The sequence below is a fragment of the Salmo salar genome, chromosome ssa02, assembly GCF_905237065.1.
Source record: "Salmo salar chromosome ssa02, Ssal_v3.1, whole genome shotgun sequence".
In the NCBI taxonomy this organism is placed as follows: Eukaryota; Metazoa; Chordata; class Actinopteri; order Salmoniformes; family Salmonidae; genus Salmo; species Salmo salar.
The window spans coordinates 35,242,474-35,265,114 of record NC_059443.1 but is presented as its reverse complement, the minus strand read 5'-3'; the positions used below and the strand labels follow the sequence as shown (position 1 = coordinate 35,265,114).

Sequence of the window (22,641 nt, the reverse complement as noted above, 5' to 3'; positions counted from 1 at the left end):
TGTGCATCGTTGTGTGCTGCAGAGACGAAAACAAGCTTACCAAGCTAAGCCCGGGAGAGGAACAGTAGCCGTATTTATAGTTTGATCTCTAGTAAAGCGTCCAAAATTTGGAGAGAAAGAAATGGGGACCCCTGAACACTGGTAGAGAGAAATCAACAACAACTGTGGCTGACAAAGTTGTCTCTTTGGCAGTCGCGCCTCCTATTGAAGAAGTAATTTATTCAAAGGAGATTTTCCTCCCCACGATCTGATTATTATGATAATCAACCGACCTAGACCCCTTTCTTGGCTCTTGTCTGCTGGTCTGGACTCGGTGCTGACGGTAAAAGCTGATTTGCACGGTCTCACCCTGGCGATCCAGTGGTCACATTCCACGAGTCTTCTGTATCAAAGAGACAGACAAAGGGAATGGGGAATGCGCGCAATTGATTCAGGCGCAGGAGTTAGTCCATAGTCGCAGGGGCCTTCATGTCAAACGAATATTGGTAACTAGACAAGATTACATGGAATTCATATAATCCCACAGGAGCCAGGGTCTAAAACTCACTCCAACCAGCCATGACAAACTTTTTAGACTTTAGAGTTATAGAGTTATTTCACTCAATATTAGAAATGTATCCCAAGTGGATTATTGAAGCCCATATCACTGATTCATATAAACTCAACCTCGTACCATTGGCATGAAATCACAAGGAAATGGACGCCATGAACAAACGTAAAGGATTGTAGTAGCTTAGCCTATATGAGACGAATATCTTGGACACGTGCACTCTTGAGGGCGATAACATTTACCGTTATACAAAACCATGGTTGGGAGAGATGTTGAATATATTCATATCGCAGCCCATTTTCTTAATTTCAGAGGGGAGGGGACACAATAGAGCTGCATCGTGTCAGAGAGGCCCCTACTGTCGTGTCATAAGGGGAGGGTCTTGGTGATGCTATATGTTTTTTGGCAGGCATGTTTAAGTTCATATGCATTGTACAAGAGGAATGGCGAGCGCGAGGCACAGCGAACGGTTCACTTCGCTCTTCGCGGGGGGAGGCGAACACCATCTCTATGGGAAATAATCTCGATTATAAACAAGGGGGACCCAGCCGCGAAAAGATGAATGGATGGGGCCAGCGCGACGTCACAGCGAGTTGCAGCCATGAAGCTCAAGACCAGGCGCGAGCCAACCTACAAGCGCTCAGTTGTTCTACATCTCTTGACTCGCTCGGTTGATTGTTGTGGAGAGCGTTTGTAACCGTGGCTGGCAGACACCGGGGTGAGTATGGCCTATATGATTAGAAAATGTATGTTCTGTTGCGTGCTATTGAAGCGGATGCGGCCAACGCAGTCGTAATTTTGCATGCATGTATAGCATAAAACAGAACAAATAAAAGAACACGCTAGCGCATCGTTTTATCCTGGTGGGTTTGGCACTCACTGTATGCTACTCGTGCATCGGCCACGATAAAGGCGTCTTTGGCACCGGTTTTCCTGTATCAATCGAATAGCTATCAATTCAAATGGTTATGCTCATTTGAAGATTGTGTATGATAATTTCTATTGCACATTAGATAGCCTACAAGACAAAAAACAACTAGCCTATCCATTACAGCTTGGCTTCATATTGTAGGCTGAAATTATGTTTGTAGCATATGGAAACAACCATTTCGAATATCCATTATTTTGGATTTGGGCTCTCTTGAATTTAATGACTGGAAGGTCAGGCTTACAATGTATTAGTTTCGACACAGCTCTCTCCTTCATTACACCCAACACTTCACCTATTAGAGTTTAATAGTTTTGCACAAACAAAGAAAGATGGGATATGGTCAATCTTAGGCTAGGGGGCTTGATAACGACCTCCATTACGCACTATGGAGTAGACTAACCATGCCTCTCACACTGCAAGGTTCCACATGCATCAACACAGACAGACGCAGACCCACAGAGGTAATATAACGCATATGTCATTTTACATACCATACCATTTCTACATACATTATTAATGTAGCCAGATGTACTTCTAAAACATCACAATAAAATGGTCTACATGTCATCCGCCGTTTAATTTGCCACATAATGTAGTCTATTATTCAACTTCTATAGTTTTAAGGAAAAGTCGCCTATTCAAAATGTAGGCAAGGCCTTGATCAGTTGATTAATTGAGATTCGAGTCCAGATGATGAAAATGCTTAATAGCAATAGTATAAAGTACTACTGCTCACACCTATAGCGGGTGGATGGGGAATCACAAGGCCATCAAATCCGCACGTGCACGCCGAATACGCGACCTTCTGAGCACACGTGTGCGCGTTACGGAAGCATAGACCATGGATATGCACTTTCATTATGGTTTGTGAAGTAGTACTATATATGTGACATTGGTATGCCTGTACGGGACACTTACATATACGGTAATAATGCGCAATAGCACATTGCGTACACATTAGTTGTCATAGGCCATGGTATAATGTGTAAGTAAAGAGACTGCAGAATTATATGAAATGTAACGCTTGCATTTTGCAGCCTAAGATCAAAAAGAGAATTGGTTTTGCACAGCCAGGTTGTTGTTTGGTTTGGTTTTATAGGTCGTGCTACATCTGAAAACGTGCGCGTTTTCTTTATTAAATTGCAAATAATTTAATGTGCACATCTCTTCCAAGCACCTAGCTGGATTGTGGGTTGTGCGTAATGTAGGTCTGACTCGGTTTTTGACGAGTATTGTTGAAGGCCTTGTCTAAAAACCTGCCTATTGCCTACATGTCTTTTAAAGAGCTTTTGGAGATGTCATCTGAGGCGTGTCCTACCTCTAGACTCGGGTACCTATCTAGCTCAGGTGCCATTATACAGGTAGATTACATAATAACGCTCTCGTGAATTTTAGCCCACTATCATGGACCATGTAGTGGTTTTATGTCGCCTCAACGTCAGGCTTGAGGCCTCGCACCTGTCTGTAGGCACAATAAAATATATATATACTCAGTTCAAACGAGACTGGGTTGTTGTAATTGTTGACTTTAACCGGACAGTTACCATAGGACTGCAGTTGGGTTGGAAAATAAGCATTTCTTTTTTCTTTTTTTTTCTCCAGGTTTCAGTGGAGAGACATATAGGCGCAACAGAGCAGGTGGCATAGGTAATATAAATACACCACACACTCTTACAGTCTTAATAACTGGACAGGTATGGCTTAGACATTGATCACTTTAACTCAGTTAAATCACTTGCACAAAATCCAAATGGAAGAGACATTGTGGGACGTGTTTTGCTAAAATCGTAACTTTTTGTAGTTGGTTCGTGCTATTCGGGATCCTTGGAACGTCCATACCCCGTTGAAGTCGAAATGTAAAATGGTTAAGGTAAGGGTTAAGGTTAGGGTTAGGTAATGGGGTATGGCTATGGTTATGGTTATAGTTATGGATATGGTTAAGGTTAGGGTTAGGGTTTAGGGTAGGGATGCCCCAAGTATACTCGATAGCACCAACCTTTTGTAATTATATTAGCCTATATGATATTATTTGTGCATCAGAGTGCAGTGCAAGTACCCATTGAAAACTTAATCAATTCGATTCAATAGTTAAAATATTACAAATTGACTAAGCCTATGGATATTAATACTGAATCAATCAATCATCATTTCACAAGAGAATACAGAAATGAAATGTTATTTTACTGCTTATCTACACATTTGCGTTCATACTTGTCAAGCTCGTCATTTTTCAGTAGCAGTGGGCGCTGTTGGTATAACGACGCCACACGGTTCCAGTGTGCAGCGGTAGGCTACAGTAGCTTAGGCCCTCTGCCAACAGATTGCATCGACCCCGCCAATTACATATGATGAACATTTAGAAATGACCTCAGTTCGTGCCTCGTGCATAAGCATTGAGACCTGGGCAACAGCGTTGTGCCCATACATTACGGATCAGGTTGGATTGAATTACATCGATTCACGTCATTTCTCAATGGCATACATTGATCACTTTATTATAAAGCTATAACTACTTTCTTTGTACCTAAAATACATCTACAGAAAATATGTGCATTGTGTATTGGTTCATCAAACATTTTCAATCATTCCTAAGCATACATTTGAAGGTCGTCACCAACGTCTTATCCAATGGCGAGGATTGATTAGGTTTGTTTGAATGAATGAATGAATGAATGAATGAATGAATGATGAATGAATGAATGGCTGAATGAGTTATACCCCTTGACAATTATGTGGTTGGCAAGATGCAGTAATAGACAGTCGAACCGGATCCCTCCTTGGCATGTTACTGCGCCATAGAAGCCTATCTGAATTTACCAATGGGTAGGCCTAGGTTAAACTGTTAAAACAAGAAGACAAATGCAGTTATTTTTAACAAAGTGATTGTATGATAGTTAATATGCTTATCGGGGATTTTGGTGTTGAAATCCTGGCACTGAAGGCTTCTAAGAGACAAGGCCGCTGTCCACTGTTGTGGTGCTGAATCTGAGATGAGCTTCGTTACAGATGCGCAGTGTGAGTTCTTTGTAATCGCATCTGGCGCAATGTAGGCCTAATATCAAACATATTATATCTTACTTTATTTCCTTAAATAATGTATATTATTATTACTTGAAATAAAGTTGGTCAAATGCATTGACATTATCAGAAGGAATCGTCACAACTGCGTATCAAACTATTTGGAATTTGCACAGTATAATAATAGCAGTAATAATGATAATAATATAGGTTAATAAAATAGGCTGATAAAAACAACAACTTTCCAATTCCAACTCTCCACTGCAAACGATGAAATACATGTTAAATGTAATTTCTTGAAAATTACATAAAATACATGTTTTTGATTGTTTTCAATATAATGTTGAGAATATAATGTTACTTATCATTGGAGGTAGTATTATGAGTATTTATTTTATCTAATAACTTAGCAATTTCAACACCAAAAAATCACACAACTGTCTTACATACTGTGTACAGTATCACAAAAACAGTAAATTCTTATTACTATTTTGTTGAATTTCAAATATTAATCCTGGGACAGTATAATTCAAAATAATTTCATGCATTATAAGTACAATCAAATTAATCACTGCTATAGATGTACTGATAACCCGTTATGCTTATATAATCAAGTCTTATTTTAACAAAGTTTATCCAATATCCATGTCAGATATAATTTCAAATGATATTGTAACATGTAAATTCTCTCTCTGACAAAAAACCCGTAGAGATCGGGACATTCTGTAACTGCATCAGTATTTTGTTTTGATGGCATTTTGTCCTTGGCAGGAAGAAATACCTTTTTGAGTGAATAGTCACTTTTTCAGGAAAGATAGTGGCATTCTTATTTCCAGCATGTGTGCATGCTTTTGTTTGGTTTGCACGTGTGTGTGTGCTTACATGCATGGGTGTATGTGCATGCACTGTATGGAATATGCATGTTTGCGAGTGCGGATGCTATCAAAGAGCCTTGCTTTGTCCTTGTGTATCATAATGTAGTAAGAAATGATAAAGGTGGTTAGAAATCCTTATGGTGACTGGTAGATTATGAACCAAAATAAGATAGAAGACATTTTCGAGCTTGAATCCTTGTTCTAGCTGACAGTAAGGAGAGGATGTGTTGTCTGCCAACAGCATGAGACTACAGGTAAAGATGTGAACACTAAAGGTGAGAATGTTCTCTGTCTTTCTCGCTCTCCCTCCATCTCTCTCCTGTCAGTCATTAGAACATGTATAGATGGGAGGAGCCTCGTTGTGGGGCTGGGCACACAGAAAAACTTTTAATTGGCCCTTGTGCATGTGCCAGAAATGTGTGTACTCTGTGTGTGTGTGTGTGTGTGTGTGTATTTGTGTGTGTAGGTTTGCACTTGTGTGTGTTTGTGCTTTTGTGCCGTATTCTGACCCCAACCTTGAACATGCCCTCTCCAATTTAGTGTGGAATCTCTGATAGATATGCAAACGCAAGCGACAAACCCTTCTCTCTGTATCTTACAGTAAAACAGTTTTAATTTAAAAAATACATTTTTGGACATGGCGGGGGGTGGCGTTTGAAGACATCACCCTCCTATGGAGCCAGTCCTTGTGAGAGACTGCCTCACCATAGGGGTGGGCGCAGGGGCAGAGAGGGGTGGTCTGGGAAGACTGGCGCCGTAACCAGTTTGGACTGGTGTTTTGATCAAGCCTCACGCTGATTATTTCATTTGGAGGAGTCAAGGCTTTGGCTGTCATGTTACGGGCTGGCCATCCAATCAAAGGCTTTGTAACAGCAGAACAGTGAGGGTGGATTGGCAGGGAAATGTTACAGTTAGTAAGTGGCCAATTGCTGATGAGTACTTTAAGCAGAGGGTCAGGAGGTTCTGGTATGTTTGTGAACTGTTAGTACACATTTGATTAAAGTTGATTAATTTAAAATAATCAGCATTTCTTACATTTTAGGTACTGCATGAACGTGACCAGACCTCTATAGAACTGCTACAGTTTACTCACTGTGCACTTAAGTTTGAAAAGGGAAATTCAAGTCTTAATTTTTCTGATTGTTTATACTGTCTTTTTCCTGATTATAGTTCAGAATCTGGCCTGTGCGTATCACCTGTGGCACAAGAGGATGGGCAGCCTTAGGGGTTGGTTGTTATCTTTGGTTATCTAGCTGTATGAGTGATGTACATTCTTCATAAAGCTAGATAACCGAAAGTAACAAGAATCCCATTACGCTCCTGAAAGGCATCAAGATCCCCAACACATATCCCCCATGCCGCACCACCCCATTCTACCATTCACAGCAAAACAAGCAACGAACATGGCCGACATCATAGGACACGGGAGCAGAAGAAAAAGTCAAGTAAGTCGTGTGATGTCATCCAATTACACAGGTTTATGTGTGTATGTGTACGTGTGTGTGTCTTTTTAACTCCGCTTGACAATTACAACTGTCTGGTCTCTGTTATTGCGTCAAATATATCACAATTGCCTTTGAGAATTTTAGCAGTAGATTTGAGAGTTTGAGTATTTGTTGAGTTTCTTATCAATTTACGTCTTTGAGTATTCACATTTTTGAGGCATTGAGATTTCCCCCTGAGCCATATAGTTGGGAAATCCTGATCGCTTTGAGATTGATCTCTAAAAATAATGAGTTATACACAATGCCATACACATATTTCCTCATATTTGCACATGGCCGGTGGCATTGGTCCCTCGCAAGCTGGTTGGTCCAACAGGAGCCCTTGTAATCTAATAAGCCCCCGATCCCTCTGTGTGGGGCTGCATGCAGTAGCTTATCCTTCCAATCACATGGCCAGCAGTGGTGGGCAGGTCCCAAATAACCAACACCAACCTGAATGGTGCTGACTGCGGACTTTGCCGAAATGCTTAACAAATTGGCCAGTCAGTAGCTGCAAGTAACACCATCCTACCATTGTAGCAATTCTGTACTCGGCTAATGGGTTTTTAGTTAAGGCTGTTGGAAAACAGGTGAAATGAATAGAAAGTATGGTTGCTGATTATAGCCTCTAATGTCATACGTTATTTGGATTGTGGAAGTTTACAATGGACTTTTTAAGTTAATCCCATGATCATGTCCCCTGCCAGCGCATAGTCGAATGGACAGATTTGTTTGAGGCCAGTTTTGTTAAGCTAGACGGTTGTTTATTTGATTTCTCCCCCTCTTTCTTTCATATGGGAAGGTGTTTGATTTTGGTTTTGTTTGGGTGTTTGATTTAAGGTGACAGTTGGCTTGGTTGTGAATGTGCCATGGCGTAGCCTCCATTGCATGAGCTCCTACCATGTGGAAAGGCCTGATGGATCTTGTTGAATGCCACTGTGTGGGGCTCTGTGGGGGAGTGGTCCGAGGGCAATCAACCAGAAACTGCCCCCAGTGACAGAGCCATGAGAGAGGGAACAATCTGGGCCTCAGCCCATAGTGGGGAGTAATTGGTCAATCAGATCTTCACACCTTCAATCAGCCATCAAGGCAATGACGTTGATTTCTTTTCAACTAGAAAAAGAATCATGTCGAGTGAAGCCTCTAGTATGATTTTTCTGTCTTTTGGCCAAATCAGCCTTCCATAGCTTCAAGACATTACAGAGAAATTGGAGAGTAAATTGTATACTATAGCACTAGTATGTTTGAAAAACATGTTATTCATATGGTGATCAATGGCCTAAACAGGGTTTCAATCACATGCACTCGGCTAAATTTATACATTTGAATTCTCGTTTGATAACAAACACAATATTGACTCCAATATGGCAAGTTGGACTAGACTGAAACTCCTGTTGGAGCATTTGTATAGCAACAACACTCACAATGTCAATCTTAGCGGGTTGTGCAGCGGTCCCTGCCTGCTGCATTGCAGATGCTGAGTGTGACATTTGAGCTCAGGGCTCAGCCAGGGAGCGAGAGAGACGAGGGCCTTGACAGGAAGTGACAGGCGGTGATGTCACCTCCTCCGGTGGCACAGTGGTACCTGGCTCTTTGTCTGTTTTCCCTAGCTACTGTCATTACCAACGGAAGAATCCAGGGAAACTGGAACAAGGCCCCAACGACTGTTCTTGGCTGTTATCTGTGGTTGTATAGCTATATGCATGCCGTTGTGGCTGTTAATGTGACAAATTGGCTTTTACAAAGTGTTATGCAAGTAAAATTTGATTGATTGACAACATTTCTAGGTAGAGATTTCAGCAAAGTTAGATTAGCTTTCTGACATCAGTTTGTATTTCTTTTTCAGGCAGAATTTTTTTTTCTTCTCTCCAATTAGCTACAGTTTGTACAGTGAGGGGGAAAAAGTATTTGATCCCCTGCTGATTTTGTACGTTTGCCCACTGACAAAGAAATGATCAGTCTATGATTTTAATGGTAGGTTTATTTGAACAGTGAGAGACAGAATAACAACAAAAAAATCCAGAAAAACGCATGTCAAAAATGTTATAAATTGATTTGCATTTTAATGAGGGAAATAAGTATTTGACCCCTCTGCAAAACATAACTTGGTACTTGGTGGCAAAACCCTTGTTGGCAATCACAGAGGTCAGACGTTTCTTGTAGTTGGCCACCAGGTTTGCACACATCTCAGGAGGGATTTTGTCCCACTCCTCTTTGCAGATCTTCTCCAAGTCATTAAGGTTTCGGGGCTTTCGTTTGGCAACTCCAACCTTCAGCTCCCTCCATAGATTTTCTATGGGATTAAGATCTGGAGACTGGCTAGGCCACTCCAGGACCTTAACGTGCTTCTTCTTGAGCCACTCCTTTGTTGCCTTGGCTGTGTGTTTTGGGTCATTGTCATGCTGGAATACCTATCCACGACCCATTTTCAATGCCCTGGCTGAGGGAAGGAGGTTCTCACCCAAGATTTGACGGTACATGGCCCCGTTCATCGTCCCTTTGATGCGGTGACGTTGTCCTGTCCCCTTAGCAGAAAAACACCCACAAAGCATAATGTTTCCACCTCCATGTTTGACGGTGGGGATGGTGTTCTTGGGGTCATAGGCAGCATTCCTCCTCCTCCAAATACGGCGAGTTGAGTTGATTCCAAAGAGCTCCATTTTGGTCTCATCTGACCACAACCCTTTCACCCAGTTGTCCTCTGAATCATTCAGATGTTCATTGGCAAACTTCAGACGGGCATGTATATAGCTTTCTTGAGCAGGGGGACCTTGCGGGCGCTGCAGGATTTCAGTCCTTCACGCCGTAGTGTGTTACCAGTTGTTTTCTTGGTGACTATGGTCCCAGCTGCCTTGAGATCATTGACAAGATCCTCCCATGTAGTTCTGGGCTGATTCCTCACCGTTCTCATGATCATTGCAACTCCACGAGGTGAGATCTTGCATGGAGCCCCAGGCCGAGGGAGATTGACAGTTCTTTTGTGTTTCTTTCATTTGCGAATAATCGCACCAACTGTTGTCACCTTCTTACCAAGCTGCTTGGCGATAGTCTTGTAGCCCATTCCAGCCTTGTGTAGGTCTACAATTTTGTCCCTGACATCCTTGAAGAGCTCTTTGGTCTTGGCCATGGTGGAGAGTTTGGAATCTGATTGATTGATTGCTTCTGTGGACAGGTGTCTTTTATACAGGTAACAAGCTGAGATTAAGAGCACTCTCTTTAAGTGTGTGCTCCTAATCTCAGTTTGTTACCTGTATAAAAGACACCTGGGAGCCAGAAATCTTTCTGATTGAGAGGGGGTCAAATACGTATTTCCCTCATTAAAATGCAAATAATTTATAACATTTTTGACATGCGTTTTTCTGGATTATTTTGTTGTTATTCTGTCTCTCACTGTTCAAATAAACCTACCATTAAAATTATAGACTGATCATTTCTTTGTCAGTGGGCAAACGAACAAAATCAGCAGGGGATCAAATACTTTTTTCCCTCACTGTATGATAAACATGAATACTATTTCAAGAAAAGATTATATGATGTCAGTAACAGATGCCCATGAAGATGTGTGCACTGGTGCAGCTGTTTTGTTGGTGGCGATAAGGGGGATAACTGCGTGTGGCACAGTCATATCAATAACAGTCCACACTAGGGACCCTAGAGTACAGTTGCAAAACCAGGATTTCTGGAACACCAGGGAATTCATTGAAAGTTCCTGGAATTTTGCAACCCTACCCCAGAGGAAAGACGGCCTTAGCACTGCCTGCCTGAAAATGACACAAAAACAGGAGTTCCACAAAACCTCAAGGACTCTACTGTAGCCCTGTCTGGAGTGGAGGGAGGGAAAGAGAGAGGGGGATAGAGAAAGGATGGAGGGAGGGAGAGGAGAAAGGAAGCGAGGCAGAGGGAGGGTTTGCTGGATTTGTCTAAGCTTTCAGGCACTCGGCAAGCAGATTTAGACTCCAAGTGTCAAGTAGAAAAACAGGCATTGTGGCTGGGCCCTGGCGGCCCCACACCAGTAGACTTTACAGTCAATAGAGCTAGTCCACTTGTCACGGGGAGACAATGGCCTGGCTCCTTTACCACCATTTCAGCACCTCGGGTCCTAGCAGCCAGATGGGTTTCTGAAAAAGGCCCAGTGATTCTTACCCCTTTTCTCTGCCTCCCTTTCTCTCAACAGAACACACCAACAGAGTTTGGAAAATGGCTTCACTGTTGGGCTGGTACAGAGGGGCAGACTTTGCCATTTCTAAAGTGGCCCCCGCCTCCCTGTCGCTCACAGAGAAATTAATGTATTTCAGGCGTTTACAGAAGTCAATGGGCCCACCCAGACAAAGGAGATCAAGTTTGGTAACTTAGCAGTAACAGGTGTGTTTCGGACCACACCGGAGTTGGGTGCTATTGTTGGACCCGTTGTTCTGTTTCCTCCCTGACAGTTTCGACTTGTGTGGAGATAAAGATGGAACTGCTTTATGGCCTTTGACAATCTGCTTTATATGTTTCCTCTTGGAAGTTAGTGCTGGGAGTTTGTTTGGCCTAGCTGTCCAAGATCAGTCTCTTATCATTTCTCGGTCTTTGAAAATGCTTCTCAGTTTTGCTACAATTCATCATTGATTTGCCAAGAAGTCTCCAAAGGGAGACAGGAGTTATGTTTAGATCTCCCTCCACTGTTGCCCCAGGGAACTAGTGAAGGGTAAACAATCCAAATAGAGAAATATCAGAAGGATTACAGAACACTATACATTCTAGAATTTAGAACAATGTGCTCCACTGGAAATGCTTTAACATAGGATGCATTTTTTGAAAAAGCTAATAATCTTCTGTATATTTTAACATTTAGGAAAAAGAGCCTCTCAACAAAAAGATAAATATTACATTTTCAGAAGTTTGGCAAATATTGCACAAACTGAAACAAACTATTTCAGTCTTGAACAAAGATTTTGGACAGAGCCTGACAGAGCCCCAGTCCACAGAAGGCCATTCTGGTGAAATGACTTGTCAGAACGTTATGTGAAGGGGCTGTTCAGACCAAAGCTGCTTTGGCAGCCATTGTCTTGTTCTCGCTCACACACCTACGAGTCCAGAGTAAGCACACAATTTCATTGTTCCCCGAGCTGTTAATATCAGAGGCTTCATAATGGAGCCCATTCGCCATATTTGCATATGGCACTTTTCCAACAAGGACTCGGAGCGGGTTTGAAAGCAGGCCCACTTTAGTGCCAATGGCAGAAAAATGTCAAGTGCCAATTAGGAGAGGTTTGCCACCATTCAGTGGTACCCCACCCCCTCTACTATTGCCCCTCCCTTCCTCCTAACCTACTGTCTCATACTCCAAGGCCCTTCCCTTCACCCCTATCCCTACTCCCCCATTACAGCCTACAAAATTGTGCCTCCCTACTGGTACCCTGAAACAAAAGCTTCCTCCTTCCTCTAGCCTGAGAGTGAAAACAGACAGCAGCTCTCTCCTCCTCGATTAGTCTGCTCTCTTCGTTGGTTCACCAAATGTCATGTATAGGCTAGGCTGGTAGCTAGTTAGTAGATTCCAACCCAGATTGGTGGAGTTAGTTTGTAGCTCTTGGGTTACTTGCATGTGTAGCTTGGCTGGAGAATGACATGGAAAAGCACCACTACAAAATGCTTGACTATTTTGTGCTAAAAGAATGTGAAGGCTAACATAATAGCTCCAGCAACCTCTTCATCAACCTATCATGTTGATACAATATCTCCAGCAACCTCTTCATCAACCTATCATGTTGATACAATATCTCCAGCAACCTCTTCATCAACCTAGCATGTTGATAAAAATATCTCCAGCAACCTCTTCATCAACCTAGCATGTTGATACAATATCTCCAGCAACCTCTTCATCAACCTATCATGTTGATAAAAATATCTCCAGCAACCTCTTCATCAACCTAGCATGTTGATACAATATCTCCAGCAACCTCTTCATCAACCTATCATGTTGATAAAAATATCTCCAGCAACCTCTTCATCAACCTAGCATGTTGATACAATATCTCCAGCAACCTCTTCATCAACCTAGCATGTTGATACAATATCTCCAGCAACCTCTTCATCAACCTAGCATGTTGATACAATATCTCCAGCAACCTCTTCATCAACCTAGCATGTTGATACAATATCTCCAGCAACCTCTTCATCAACCTAGCATGTTGATACAATATCTCCAGCAACCTCTTCATCAACCTATCATGTTGATACAATATCTCCAGCAACCTCTTCATCAACCTATTATGTTGATACAATATCTCCAGCAACCTCTTCATCAACCTAGCATGTTGATACAATATCTCCAGCAACCTCTTCATCAACCTAGCATGTTGATACAATATCTCCAGCAACCTCTTCATCAACCTATCATGTTGATACAATATCTCCAGCAACCTCTTCATCAACCTATCATGTTGATACAATAGCTCCAGCAACCTCTTCATCAACCTAGCATGTTGATACAATATCTCCAGCAACCTCTTCATCAACCTAGCATGTTGATACAATATCTCCAGCAACCTCTTCATCAACCTAGCATGTTGATACAATATCTCCAGCAACCTCTTCATCAACCTATTATGTTGATACAATATCTCCAGCAACCTCTTCATCAACCTAGCATGTTGATACAATATCTCCAGCAACCTCTTCATCAACCTAGCATGTTGATACAATATCTCCAGCAACCTCTTCATCAACCTAGCATGTTGATACAATATCTCCAGCAACCTCTTCATCAACCTAGCATGTTGATACAATATCTCCAGCAACCTCTTCATCAACCTAGCATGTTGATACAATATCTCCAGCAACCTCTTCATCAACCTAGCATGTTGATACAATATCTCCAGCAACCTCTTCATCAACCTAGCATGTTGATACAATATCTCCAGCAACCTCTTCATCAACCTAGCATGTTGATACAATAGCTCCAGCAACCTCTTCATCAACCTAGCATGTTGATACAATATCTCCAGCAACCTCTTCATCAACCTATCATGTTGATACAATATCTCCAGCAACCTCTTCATCAACCTAGCATGTTGATACAATATCTCCAGCAACCTCTTCATCAACCTAGCATGTTGATACAATATCTCCAGCAACCTCTTCATCAACCTAGCATGTTGATACAATATCTCCAGCAACCTCTTCATCAACCTAGCATGTTGATACAATATCTCCAGCAACCTCTTCATCAACCTAGCATGTTGATACAATATCTCCAGCAACCTCTTCATCAACCTAGCATGTTGATACAATATCTCCAGCAACCTCTTCATCAACCTAGCATGTTGATACAATATCTCCAGCAACCTCTTCATCAACCTAGCATGTTGATACAATATCTCCAGCAACCTCTTCATCAACCTAGCATGTTGATACTGTAGCATTGTTGTTTTTGTTATAATGAAGTTTCACAACACTTGATCTCATACAGCAAACCATCTGGGACTCCAACAGCATATTTTGGACAACAATCCACTTCTAGGTCACAGCCTTTCTCCCACTGTATTATATTATATTTTCACATAACCTTTAATGTGGTTTTGGTAGGACATACAGTACATTTTGGGTTATTTCACATGATTACATAGATCATGCCCCGCAAACAAAATGTCCCACAGTCACAGTGTTTTGAAATGACATATTTGACACACATGATTACATTGTTTATGTTTATTTATGTCCTCACCTGTGATATGAACTCACCACCTCTTGGTTCAAGACATTACGTACGATCTTCCTGCTACGCCACCACATCTGTGTCAATAACTGATTTTACCTCTATTCCTACACTTTGGACTTCAAAGTAAATCACAGCTTTGTTATTAAAAAAAAACACACACAATAATAACTATTATATTTATCATTGTGATTCAGGAGTAAGTAAATAATATGCCCCACCAACATTAGACAACTATATAGAAAACCCCCAAATTGATGAAATAAGTAAAGGAAATCAATGATGAGATCATAGTCAGATTAATTTAGAACTAAAATAGCAGCGCAGATGGCACTCTTTAGTTAATTGCAGAGATGCATTGTAGGTAATTAATCTGTAGAGGACTTCTGAGAATACTACAGACTTTGTGACACAGCAGAAAGATCAGCGTACTCCAAATATAGAGAGTGTGATTTCAAATCCCAGGTGCGTCATATTGAAAAGTCAGCACTAAGTGATCAAATGTAATCATATCGATTAAATATACAGTATTACACTATTTTAGCTGAACAGCGTACCGCTTACCTTAAAACTCCAATATTATTTCATTACTTCTCTTACAAAAAAAACATGAACAGAGACACGTGAGATTAGTTATTCATATGTGAAACAATATGTTCACATGTATTACATTTAGAGTTCACATGTTAACACCACTTTTTCACGTGTGGAGAAGAAAGTTTTCACCTCACGTGATTTGCAGTAAAAGCAACATGTGAAATAAGCAGTTTCACATGTGAAAAATGTTCATAAATGTAAAAATGTTGCATCCTCATGTTGTCATATTTCTTTCACGAGATCATGTTTTTGCGCGTGTAGCTTCATGTTTTCACATGTTGCTTTTACATGTTGTCACATTATCACATTAACTTCACATAAGATCACATGATCACATGTGAAATTCATGTGTTTTTTCCATAACAGAGCTCAAGTTCTTGTTGCGTCCTTGAATGAAAGTAAAGACATTTATTGTGGAATGGCTGAAAAGCCTGCGTTAGCTGGAGCAATCTCTTTTCTTACTATTGCAGATGATGTGAGTCTGAACTTAACTTCATATGAAACTTGTATGATATCAAGTATGATGTTAAAATACAGTGCAGTCAGAAAAAAGATAAGAAATCTTTATAATACAAAAGGTAATCTTGTTTGTCCAATTGGGGCCACTGTTGTTCCTCCACATACCATTTACCTAACTTACCGCCTCCTGCCACTCAAAAGGATTTTCCCCATGTTCTTTTTCTCTTTCATTCTTTCATTCAATCTCTGTGTCTATTTTTTTCTTCCCAGTCTTGATTCTCAGATGGTTGGATCTGATTTGCATGCATTTGCATAATGAAAGTCATTTGCATGCTCAGGGGCACACTGTACCATGAGAAAAGACATGAAAAGGTGTGTGTGTGGGTGCGTGTGTATACGTACATATGCATGTATGTGTATCTCGGCTGGTTAAACTGCATACTCACATTTTCTCTTTTTGCCTCATCTTTTTCCCTATTCTTATTTTTTGTGCAGACTACCAACACCACCATGACAGAATGCTGGCAAAATGAAGCTGAAAAACAGGGAGAGGAGGAGAGGTTGCTGTTGACTCTGACTCCCTCTTCTCGCCCTCCTCCGTATCGCCTCTCCCCTCCTCCCCTCCCTCGCTTCATCCTCAGCTGCATTCCCCATTCTCCTGTACCGCGAGACGCAGCCCACGCCACCATCTTAGGACGACGCACGCTGGCATGAAATGGAAGTGAGGACCATAGAGAGCAGGTAACAACAACAGCCCTGCGCCCGCCATGCTGCATCACGCCTCCATAACACCACCACCGCCACCATCACCCCATCCTTTCCTCCTCCTCCGGACCCTCCCTTTTCTCTCGCTCCCTCCCTCTGCCAGGCTGGCCTTGCCTTTAAGCACCTCAGATGTGTTTGCTAATTGCAGAAATCACGAGACGCGTTGATGGAGGGGGGAGGAAGGCTGGGGTTTTTGTGTGTGTGCTTGCATTAAATCCCTCCTCGCTCTTGCTCTCTCTCAGGCATTCAGTGGGCATCTGTGCTCTGAACAGCCCAGTTTTCTTCCCGTTTGGGAATTGTTGTGCCATCCCCTTCACACACATGCCCGACATGGCGGCGGCTGCCATTTTGGTTGAAATACGCGGGCCGTATTCCCTGGTCAGAATAACCGAGACATGAATGTTCCAAATTTAGCATATTATATTAGATAGTTACACCCAGAGACTATTAACGAATATTAGCTAGGGCTATATTATATCATCACTATTCTTATTATCATTAGTAATCAAAGACACAGTATGCTTTTTGCAATATTTATTTTTACAAAGTCTTATCATTCCTTTTTTGTAATTAATTATCCTGATTTGCTGACATGTAAAGATTTACGCTAATGACTGTTTACTTAAAAATTCTAAAAGCAGCTCAGAGCATATCTTTAAAGGACAAAACGGTGACGTCCACGAGTCAGTGTACGCTACTCAGACAGCCACTGCAGTACAACACCAACACATAGCGAAAGGGACCAGGAGAGAGTGAGTGTGGTTGAGAGACAGAGAGAGGGAGCGAGAGAGGCAGAGGCCGAATGAGAGTATGATAGCGAGGTCTCAGTAGAGGAAAGCTGTCTTTGTGTTGGGGGGTGAGGTTTTGGGGGAGCTGGTGCTGAGACAAGTCGTGTATTGTTCTCCTAAGCAAGCTTGTTGTAGCCCTCCTTTATTCTGAGCAGGGAGCTGCAAGTTTAAAAACCGCTTAATAACCAAAACACCAATTAGAGTCGGCTGGGCCCGTTTAAATAAGGCAGCCGGTAAACAATGTGTGCCATTGTCCGTGCCACACGGAGAGAACTCCCTTTGTTTGTGTCTGCGTACTGGAGGTCGAGACAGTGCTATCGCTAAGATACTGTACGGTGCCATAGCATTGCTAATGGATAGGCTACTGAGTTACTACCCATGCATATGGGTGGTGAAACACTAGAGTGCTATTAAGTCTGTCTCGTCGCCAATCCCGCCAAGGTATTCCGCTGCATGAGGTCTACAGAGACATTGCTGTTAGGACTAGACATAATGAATTTATTAAGGATATTAAAATAAATTATAGCATCTGATTAAGCCAAATGTGGAGAGAGAAGAAAATCCTGACAAAACCACCACATTCACATTGGAGCTTCATCAGATCATTAGCTGTTAGCAGTTTTTAATTAAAGTTGTTTTGTCTAAGTTTCTATGTTGGGGAGCCAGTCTAACAAAACATCGCATGAGAGCCTTAGTAGTAACAGTGTCTAATCTAATGCAAAGCCACTAATCACGGGCAGTCTCTGTAAACAGGTGGTAGATTGAGCAGGGGCCAGGGCCATTCTCAATTTACTGTGTAAATTATGCAGAGCCCAAAACAATACAAACAGTAGACAGTGGAGTGGCTGGCGTTGGGTAATGAGATGATGTGTGGCCTGTGCGGGTTGGGAGCGAGGCGAGTCGAGGGGGTGGGTGGGCACAGTCAGCAGCTTGCGTCTGAGTGTGCGGGTCTGGAGGGCTGGAGTTTGGGCAGGGGCAGACACTGTCCCGTCTGCACACACCCCTCCTGCCTAGACTAGGGGGTGGGGGGGAGGCAGCTGGGACCTGGAGCACCCTCCCCCATAGCTCCAGTGAAAGCTCCAGTCTTGGGAACTTTTGTGGCAGGCAGAGGTCCCCCCAATATTGGCACGTAGGGGCCCCCTAAAGTCTGGCTGTGTCTGTGGCTCCCACTCACTCACCCCCTCCCTCCTGTCTCCCCACAGACTCCCAACCCCACACCTCCCTCCCCACTCCTTGCCTCTCTCCCCAATGTGACGCTGGGGGCCTGGGAAGGACTTGAAGTTCACGGCCAGACCTCCTATTGAGCTGACAGGCTGACTGTTTGCTCAATTCGACTCCCTATTCAAGACTGAGCTAGAGGTGGAGTTTAAGGGGTGTAGGGTGGGGGTGTTGGTGTTGGTGGGGGGGACACCATAGCGCTGTGACTATTCATTCAGAGGGAGAGACAAGTGAATGGAGAGAGAGGAAAGGCCAGGAAGAAGATAAAGGGTAGAAGGGAAGGAGAATAGACAGGGTGCATAAATAAGAGTGAGGATTCTGTGCACAAAGTTTGCTCTGAGCAGTGTGTGCCCCCTCTCACACTCCCTTAGACTCTTAATTACCAGAGTCCTCCACTCTACTCTCTCCCCCGCTTTCGCTTTCTCTCCTCCTCTCACAATCATTCTCATCGTCCTCTATGTCCCCCTGTCCCCCTGGTTTTATTGGCCCACATGCTGTGGTTGTAAATTTACCATTAACTAGCTCATTCACCGTAGGCCACTCAACAAAAACAAGACCATGATTCCCAATAACTCAAACCGACACCAATACCCTAAACCCCTTTTGTGACACCACTTCTGTTACATTTTACGTTTAATTAGAAATGTCCTTCCTTGACTTGTAGTTAGCCCATTGACATACAGTACAGTTTAAACTGCTATCAAGATGCTAGCTGGCATGGCTAACATGATTCTGGCTAATAGCTAATATGGCTAACATAATTCTAGCTAATAGCTAATATGGCTAACATGATGCTAGCTAGTTAGCATGCTGGCTCTACCCATTGTAGTTTTGAACCCAGAAAACCGCAAACATCATGGCTGGTTCTCTATGTACTCTATGACCCTTGTGTAAGATTTTAAGTTGCTTGTCTGAGTGGCTTTAAAATAAACGGGCCCCCAGATCTCAGAAGTCCCTCAGGCTCAGCTCCTACAGCTTAGGGTGTGTCACATGCTTCCTCTTTGCATTATGGCCCCGTAGCGTACCAGGCTCCCGACAGTGGCTTTCAACTTCACCCTCAATCCACTTGGCTAGCTGGCAGTCTGCGCCCGGCACACAGAGCCGGGCTTACCTCAGCTAAAACCAGACCAGGCGCACCTAAGGCCACTTGTCAGAAACTCCCTGATGGTTTTTGTTATATGAAAGAGACTGTCCGTTCACTAGAAAAGATTTTAACACATAATGTACTGGCTTTATTGTGAGTTTGTTTTATTTATCGTGATTTTTTAACCAGTGGTTGGAACCGGTTCAGGGAACATAACCGAAAACCAGAAAATAACAAAACATGTCCAAGAATAGAAACAGAACTGGGAACGAAAGTCATCTCTCATGTTTCCGGAACAGAATCGCTATTTTCACTGGAACGGAACAAAAAATATTGGGGTTTAGTTAAGAATGATTGGAAAATAATTTGCATCCCAACCCCTGCTTCTAACATACTATCTGTTTTTCCCTCCAGGCAAATAATTGTCCAGAACACTGAAAGAGGGCAGAAATGACAGCAAACAGTAATCCATTGGGAGAAGAGAAGTTGCCCACAAACTACCAACCCATCCCTAGTATTTGCAATGGAACAGGCCCATTACAACAATGTTCACCCACTACACTCCGACTTGTGCCCTAACATATCCAACAAGGGCCAATCAGGATTGGTTTTCTTTCCTTTCATTAAGCCAATAAGAAAGTGGTGTGGTGGTGTGGAAAACAAGAGCAAATATCTCAGGATCCAAGATGAACAGAGAAGCACTGATTCTTGGATACACTGTGCTATGAATGAGAGACATGGCATGTGCAGTGTACCTACAGTATTTGCTTGCAGCCTCAATAACATCTACACTGAGTGTCCAAAACATTAAGAACACATGCTCTTTCCATGACATAGACTGACCAGGTGAATCCAGGTGAATACTATGATCCCTTTATGATGTCACTTGTTAAATCCACTTCAATCAGTGTAGATGAAGGGAAGGAGACAGGTTAAAGAAGGATTTTTAAGCCTTGAGACAATTGAGACGTGGATTGTGTGTGTGCCATTCAGAGGGTGAATGGGCAAGACAAAAAAATGTAAGTGCCTTTGAATGGGGTATGATAATAGGTACCAGGCACACCGGTTTGTGTCAAGAACTGCAACACTACTGGGTTTTTCACGCTCAACAGTTCCCCGTGTGTATCAAGAATGGTCCACCAGCCAAAGGACATCCAGCCAACTTGACACAACGGTGGGAAGTATTGGAGTCAACATGGGCCAGCATCCCTGTTGAATGCTTTTCAACACCTTGTAGAGTCCACGCCCCGACGAGTTGAGGCTGCAACTCAATAGTAGGAAGGTGTCCTTAAATGTTTTGTACACTCAGTGTGTGTTACATGTGAGGAAATGTTCCTTGCAATACAGATTCTTAGGTGCAAACATTTATATAATAGCATAGAGCACTTTACTACTACTACTACTACTACTACTACTACTACTTTAATTTAAAGTAAATAACAATGTATAAATAGAGTCCATGGTGTTTCATGGGAATGTTGTATAACAAGCTGTATAAATAACATAGACCTACCTAGATCATATTGGTTAGAATTTTTGCCCATTTTTGTGTTTATATTTTATTGCTTACTAGTTGCTATGACTGACAGACACATGAATGTGAGACCCACGGCAGCAGTGAAGAATACTGCACTGCAATTGGACGGCTCCGTGTGTCATATGACACACAGGCGAATGGGAGAGCTGTTGTCTTTATACTCTATGCAACTGTTTTTGGCCTGCTACCAAATATATTGGGCAAGCCTTCAACTGAATTATTTTTGGGCGAACAATCTCATGAAATATTACACTGTTTGTTCAGTTTTCTCTCACCATGTAGATTTTTTTTTTTTTTGTGTGTGTGTGTGTGTTTGTGTGTGTGTGTGTGTGAAAGAGAGAGAGAGAGAGAGAACATTAGAGAGAAAGTTAGACATTACAGATGAACATAACACATTTGATTTAGAAAACAAATTTTGGAGAGACATTTTAGTTTGAATTTTTCAATAACAGAGTTGAATATGCTGGCCCTAAGCCTCTGCCAGCGCAAATCAGTGTAGGAATTACACATCTAATATTCTTGATGGCAGAGCTCTGTTTGATCAGGAGTGCGGTTTATAGGGAGTAAGCTAGGCTGCACGGACAGAACATTCTAAACCACTAAAGCTTTCCAAGTAGGCTTTGAATGCAGTAGCCTGGCTTTCCCTAGCAAAGCACGTCAGAGTAATACAAGGTACTTTAGAGTAAGACATGATAAATACAGAGAATTCAAAGGCTTCCTTCATTTCCTGTCCTTGACATTATCGCACAGACACACACACACACACACACACACACACACACACACACACACACACACACGCACACACACGCAAGCAAATGCAATGATGCAAGCACTATCATAGACTAGTTTGTTTTATATACATTTTCAGGAAGTGGCACATTTCTATTCCAATTGATAATGTATGCAAATCTTTTAATATTCATTTTAACAATCTATTCAGCGCTTGTGCAATTGAGTTGAAGGAGACTATCTTGGTCTGATTTTGTAAATGTATTTTTTTGATAATTTTGAGCATCACAATGCTATATTATTACATCTGCCTGGATAAGCTTGAAATTGAAAAACATTTTTAATCCGTAACTAAAAGTCACTTGAGGGATGGCTAAAACCAGTCTATTCACATACAATCAACAAATTGTGGTCGCTGAAATGATTAAATAATTATATGTTTCTTGTTTTGTTTTGCACCGAGATGAAATGTCTATTCAGATATTTTTAAGCAACCGATGTTGTTTGTGTTATGCAATCTAGTGTGTATTATGTAATGCTAGATTGCACTGAATGAACCACGTGCCTTTGTATGAAAAACAAACTGTGTCCTGTCATGGATTAGTAATAAAAGTTTACATTGAAAACAAACAGAAAACAACAGTTTTGTTCTATTTCTGTCCATCTTCATGAATCTATTGGCATGTAAGAAAGAGAAGGTGGAAGACCCACCAATAAATCACTGACAGTATATCACAAGACATACTTGCCCTAATTTGAAGCGGTTAGCAGATTTACTGATAACTCAGAGCCAGGATTGGAAGATTCTATTGCCAAATTCCACAGGATTAAGGATTTTATACGTTTAGTGTTGAGCTATTTGAGATCACAATAACCATCATAATAGTTGTGATAAAAAGTCAAATCT

General features: G+C 42.0%; 1 long non-coding RNA gene across 1 annotated transcript; it reads left to right on the top strand.

The window, feature by feature from the left end:
- The first annotated feature begins 991 nt into the window (after window positions 1-991).
- Window positions 992-22,371, top strand: LOC106580741 (uncharacterized). The gene is made up of 5 exons (XR_001322961.2): window positions 992-1,268; window positions 3,084-3,128; window positions 6,545-6,819; window positions 16,106-16,351; window positions 19,880-22,371. It is a non-coding gene; the product is annotated as an uncharacterized lncRNA (long non-coding RNA).
- The last annotated feature ends 270 nt before the right edge of the window (window positions 22,372-22,641 follow it).